Here is a 6862-nt window from a genome sequence, read left to right as displayed (position 1 = left end):
AGTATGGATGATTTACACAAGCAACCCATATATTTAATTAGTCTTCTTTTGATCACTTAATTAATCCTAGATTAATTGTTGATCAATACTAATTAAATAATCTCATTATTCTTATTATTAATATACTAGAACTTATAATATATTAATAACCATAAGTGTCTTATTTCTCTCATTATAGTCTATCCAAGTGCATGATGCCATGCAACCCAAATGGACCATGCCGGGTCGGGTCAATTCTTACCAATTATAGTTATGGACTTAGACATTAATCAAACAATCACTCCCACCAAGGGTAAGGATCCAGTCCTTAGTCCTTCATAGGTACCTAATAATATTCTTTACTGCAGTCCAGTAGGCTCTACCAGAATTCCCTTGATATCTGCTAACCATGCTTAATGCAAAAGCTACATCAGGGCTAGTACAAGTCATAACATACATGATCGAACCAACTACAGAAGCATATGGTATTTGACTCATTTCTTCTATTTCAGCATCGGCATTCGGTCTTTGAGTCTTACTCAGTCTAGCATTGCTTTGGATAGGTAATTCTCCTCTCTTGGAATTTTGCATGTTGAATCGTTTCAACACCTTGTCCAACTAGGTACTTTGACTAAGTCCTATTAGCCTTTTACTCCTGTTTCTCAATATCTTTATCCCTAGAATATAAGCAGCTTCTCTGAGGGCCTTCATAGCAAAATACATCCCAAGCCAGGACTTAACCTTCTCTATGGCTGGGATGTCATCACCTATTAGTAGTATGTCATCCATATACAACAGGAGAAAGCTAACTATACTCCCACTAGCTTTGACTTATACACAGGACTCATCCTCGCTTCTTAAAAATCCAAAATCTTTGACTTTCTCATCGAAACAAAGATTCCATTTGCGAGATGCTTTCTTTAACCCATAAATGGATTTCTCAAGCTTACACACACTATTAGGGTACTTTGCATTGACAAAACCCTTTGGTTGATTCATGTAAACATCCTCAACCAACTTCCCATTAAGGAAATTGGTTTTGACATCCATTTGCCATATTTCATAATCATGAAATGCACAAATGGCTAGCATAACCCTTATAGATTTATTCTTAGCCACTGGTGAGAAGGTCTCATCATAGTTAACTCCAGGAGTTTGAGTAAAGCCCTTCGCAACCAGCCGTGCCTTGTAAGTGTATACTTTCCCATCCATGTCGGTCTTCTTCTTGAAGATCCATTTGTACCCGACTGTCTTACCGCCTGGTACATTGCACTACTAGAAAAACAACCTTTTACGATGCGGAATGCGTGTCGTAAAACGCTCAGACGAAGCACAAATGTGTGACAAGGAAGGCCTTGTCATAACGAGAGACGACACGCTTTTGCGCGTCGTCTATTTACAACGCGCATTTACGACGTGCATTTACAATGCGCATTTATGACACACATTTATGACGCGCAGCTATGACACGCAACACATATTAAGGAAGGCCTTGTGTAACACCCTGTAATTTATTTCGTCGCTTTAAACCGGTTCCGTTAGTAAAACCGTGTCGTCCCAAATTTTTCTGTTAACTTTAATTTAATTTAATTTATTTTATTTTGACTTATATTAAATTAAATAAATTTCAGGATATATTTTAAATTCATTAAAATATTTTCTATTTTCATTTAGAAAATATTTAGTTTCATTTAAATCGTAAATGCGGCAACTTTATCGGGTGCGACCAAAAGCATCATATAGCGTCGGTATCGGGTAGAATTCCTCCGTGTCCTAAACATTGAGCATATATAAAGTTGAGAGAGCCTCATTTGAATCTTTTCCACTCTCTCTACTGTCACACCCCGCTAAAGCGGAAACGCAAGGTATGACAGCGATAACGGTTTCATTGCAAAAGATAAAGATACATCACCATAGCAGTATTTAAAAGTTTACAACCCATAGCTTCAAAAGAACAAAATACAAGTTTTTCAAAATAACATTGTTCAAAATATAGCTTCATAATAGCTTCAACACGATGCAGCATGCTCTATGATGATGAATCTTTACATCCACTTACTAATTATTTCCTGAAAAAGCATGTAAAACGAGCGTCAACTATGAAAATAGTTGGTGAGTATCACAAGTTTATAAAATCGAGCGTACAATAAGGCTTTTCGTAAATACAAGTACATTGCTTCAATGATAAACAAGTTGATTGCTATTAATGAATACAAGTTTATTGCTATAACGAGAAACGAGTTTGTATGTGTATGAGCAAACAATGAGTCTCAACCAAACCTATGACTGAAGCCCTATCGAGATCTATGCTTATCGTTCCATAGATGAATATGGTATCATGCACTCCAGCGATTCGGGCGAGTGAGGAGTTGTCAATTCCTAATAGCGCTATCCATAACGACCATTGGCTCAAAGAGTTAATGGTTAGAGATAAGGGAAGGGCCTTTGTACGATAAGTTCTCATGTTCCGTGTTGCATAGACATACATAAAGAAACATAGCAATACAATAGCAATCATGTTTGATACAATTCAATTTAAGTACAACATGCAAACAATAGTTTTTCTGGACATGCTTTTCCACCCCAAAACATAAAAAAAACGAAAATAGGGGAGTGCGTGAATACTCACAATATGCTAAATATAGCAACCAAGTTTATACGAGTTAAATAAATACAACGGATATAAATAGTTTAGGACATGCTTTTCCACCCCAAAACATTTAAAACCATAAAATAGGGGATTGGTGAATACTCACGATGTTTTGTGTAGACACAAGCGGTACTTCGGGATGCACCAACGTTTTACTACCGGGATCCTACGACACCAAACACACGCACTAGTGAGTTTCCATATCGATATCTAATGCTAATATACTAAACTCTACATATAGGGAAATGCCAATTTACGTTTTAGTATTGGATTTATATCATTTTGTTACACTTTTTCTGATGTATTGAAATTTTACAAGTCGTGCGATTAATTACAACCTTGGAAGGTTAATTTTCCAAATTTTAAGTCTCAATAACAACATAAATTCACGAAAAATAGCATTCGAGGGATAAAAATTCTCAAACTTTTTATTTAACTGTTATTACACAATACTAAGCTGGGAAAATTATAAAAATGGATTTCCAAGCTGTTTAATTATATTTTATAATTTTTGAGCATTTATTTCAATAAAAATTGAAATAAATAGAAAACAGTTTCCAAAATTACCCAAACTTTTTATTTAATTGTTATTATACATAAATAGGCTGGGAAAAATATAAAATATATTTTTCAGTGGTTATTTGTATTTTTCCTTGTTTTATTCCTTTAAATAGTCATTAATTAAAGAAATATTATTAAACAGTTAAAATAAATTACCATAAATTTTTGTAACATCATTTACAGCATAAATATCTTGGGAAAAATATCAAAAGTGGTTTTCATAATGTATAAACTGGTTTTGGGTATTTATGTATATTTAAGTGAATTTTAGTGCAATTAACTTTAGAAAATAAGAGAAAAATAGTTTACAGTGGAGAAAAATATTCAAAATTTTTATGTAACCTCCTACTATATAATATGATATCCTGGCAAATTTTCATGAATTTTGGATAATCAGAACTATTTTTCCCATTTTTAGACCATTATAATTACCAAAAACTGGGAAAAATAGCTAGACATGATGAAAAATCTTGAAATTATTTTCTTGAGTCACCCATCACAGGTAAGGTATGCGAAAATTGTTAGATACAATTTTCACATCCTAAAAAGTGGTTTTGTAATTTATCATGTTCTAATTAAAAGAAAATTAGAAATCGTATTAAACAGTAACAAAAATTACTGAAATTTGGTGAGGGGTCATTATTCCCCATAAGTATCATCCATGAATTTATTTAGGATTTATTGACCTCTGGAAGTATTTTATATGATTTATGCCCTTGGTTTTAGCAATAATTCTAATAAATCAAATAAATAACAAAAGCTCTTGAAATTTTCCAGATTATCTCATGCATGCAAGGGCTTTCAAAAGGAAAAATGTAAAAAAATGTATTCAGAAGAGAAATGAGGGTAATGATTCCAAACAATTTAAGAAAAGTTGCATGCAATAATGCATGAAGTGTAAATGTGGCTGAAGTTCATGAATTTGTGTAGCCCATTCAGTGAGGTTTTAAGCCACGAAATTTCAACCATAATTCACTAGATATGTTAAGTTTCTAAGGTATTTTTCCTCAGATTTATGGTTGGGTTTAAGGCCATTGTTTAAGCAAGATAAAAATAGTGATCACAGAAAAAGAGCTGTATGCGCAACCTTTTTGTAAAATCTGCTAAAAATCGGATATTTAATATTTTACAGTGAGACCAATTGGGTTAGAAAGTTAACTCGTGGAACTAACCAATACAAAAAGAATATCATGATTTGGTTAAGAAATGACTGAGTTATGACTGTTCAAAGTCGAACAAAGTAATCTGGCAGATTGCATGTTTGCTTGTGTGCATTATTAGGGTATTTCAACAAGAACATCATGCATGTCTTTGGTAAGATCCGATTTCTAACACATGCATGGAATGAATGAGGATTCAATATGTACTAGAAATGGTTTAAATGCTTTTGGTCATGCATGAACATAAAAGAGATGGAGAAGAACATGAAATATTAGATTTTGATGTCACATGATCATATGTGCATCTTTTTCACTCCTTGCATGGGTTTGATCCCGGATTTTCACCATTTCAAACACATGCATTGTGTTATGGTGAGAATCTACAAACCACAAGGGGAGAATAAAGATTTCTAGCCATGGAAAGGCATAGAATCCTAAAAGAAGAGAAAACTAAGAAGGAAAATAAGTAGAATCATCAAACTATGGAAGAAGATGATGTTGTTTACCTTGGTTATGATCTTGAGAGAAGTAAGAACACTTCAAGGTCTTCAAAGTCTTGAAATTTGGCAGAGAAATGAGAGAAATTTCGTGAGTTTAGAGAGAGAGAGGAAGAGGGTGAAGTGTGTGAAGAGAGTGAAGTGAGAAGAGTGAAGAGAGAAGAGGTGGAGTGTGGGTTTGAGTTTAATCATGAGTTTTGGGAAGAGAGTGCATGGGGAGAGGGGAGATGGCCAGATTTTTGAGGCATTAAAGCCTCCTCTCTCCTAAATTCAAATTTTTATAAAAAATCCCTCCTTAATTTTTATAAAAATCTAATTTTTATAAAAATCTAATTTTTATAAAAGTGATTCTTTAAGCAATTTTTGATTTATTTAAAAATCTTGTTTTTAACTAATAAATTATGATTAATACTTGTAATTTATATTTCTATTTCATTGGTATAATCCATAATTTGATTAATAAAATTTGATATTAGAAAGTTTATAGCCAAATTTTATAAAGTTTTTAAGCTTTAAGATTTATAAATTTGGATTTTTGGCTGTTTAGAGTTTTTGGAACATTGATTGATATTCAACAACATGTTGAAGTATAATTAGAATGTTTTAATTTATTTTTAGAGTTTTATACCCTATTTCAATTATAACAAAGCTTGAAGCTTTATTCTAATTATAGTATTGGCATTTCCTATTGTAGCTAAGCAACTTACTAGAATTGTAAGTATCAAGTATATTAGTCCTAGACCTTAGTTGGATCCTAGTTTATGCAAGATTTTTGACCTAATTTATACTACTAGGTCATGACATGTTGTGCATGAATGGTTATTATAAAGATGCATGAGTCCAAGAATGACCTGAATTGGCAGTTGTCACAGTATCCCCCACTTAAAAAGAATTTCGTCCCGAAATTCATTCTATGTCATCGCTTGTCATCGCAAGGGAAAAGTTGCGGATACTTTTCCTTTATGAAGTCCTCGCGCTCCCAGGTGTACTCCGGCCCGCGTTTTGAGTTCCATCGAACTTTCACAATCGGGATCTTACTCCGCTTAAGTTGTTTTACCTCCCTGTCAAGGATTTCTATCGGCTCCTCAACGAAGCTCAGCTTATCATTGATCTTAATTTCCTCCAGGGGTACTATTAATGTTTCGTCGGCTAGACATTTCTTAAGGTTGGAGACGTGGAATGTGTCGTGAATGGCGCTTAACTCTTGGGGCAATTGGAGTTTATACGCTACCGGACCAATCCTTTCAAGGATTTCAAAGGGTCCAACATATCTCGGGCTTATTTTTCCTTTCTTACCAAAACGCACAAGCCCTTTCCAAGGCGACACTTTTAAAAGTACCTTGTCTCCTACTTGGAATTCTAATGGTTTTCGACGATTATCCGCATAACTTTTCTGACGATCTCTAGCAGCTTTAAGCTTATCTTTGATGATAGTAATCTTGTCAGATGTTTCCTGGATAAGTTCGACTCTAGTCAACTGTCTGTCACCGATTTCTGTCCAGCATAAGGGCGAACGACACTTGCGTCCATACAATGCTTCATATGGAGCACATTGGATACTCGTGTGGTAACTGTTATTGTAGGAAAACTCAATTAGGGGCAAATGAGTATCCCAATTTCCTTTGAACTCAATGACACACGCTCGTAGCATGTCTTCCAATGTTTGTATTGTTCTCTCTGTTTGCCCATCTGTCTGAGGGTGGTAAGCTGTGCTCAAATCTATCTTGGTTCCTAGTGCCCTCTGTAACATCCACCAAAATCGAGATGTAAAACGACTATCTCTATCAGAAATGATAGATAGGGGTACACCATGCAGAGAAACAATTTTGTCGATGTAGATTTGGGCCAATTTTTCCATCTTGAAATCTTCTCGAATAGGGAGAAAGTGAGCGGATTTCGTCAGTCGATCCACTATGACCCAAATTGAGTCGTGACCTCTAGCAGTTCTAGGGAGTTTGGTAACGAAATCCATAGATATTTGCTCCCATTTCCATTGGGGAATTTCAGGTTGTTGC

The sequence above is a fragment of the Lactuca saligna genome, chromosome 2 (assembly GCF_052625555.1).
Source record: "Lactuca saligna cultivar CGN05327 chromosome 2, ASM5262555v1, whole genome shotgun sequence".
NCBI classification, from domain to species: Eukaryota; Viridiplantae; Streptophyta; class Magnoliopsida; order Asterales; family Asteraceae; genus Lactuca; species Lactuca saligna.
This window is presented reverse-complemented; position numbering follows the sequence as displayed.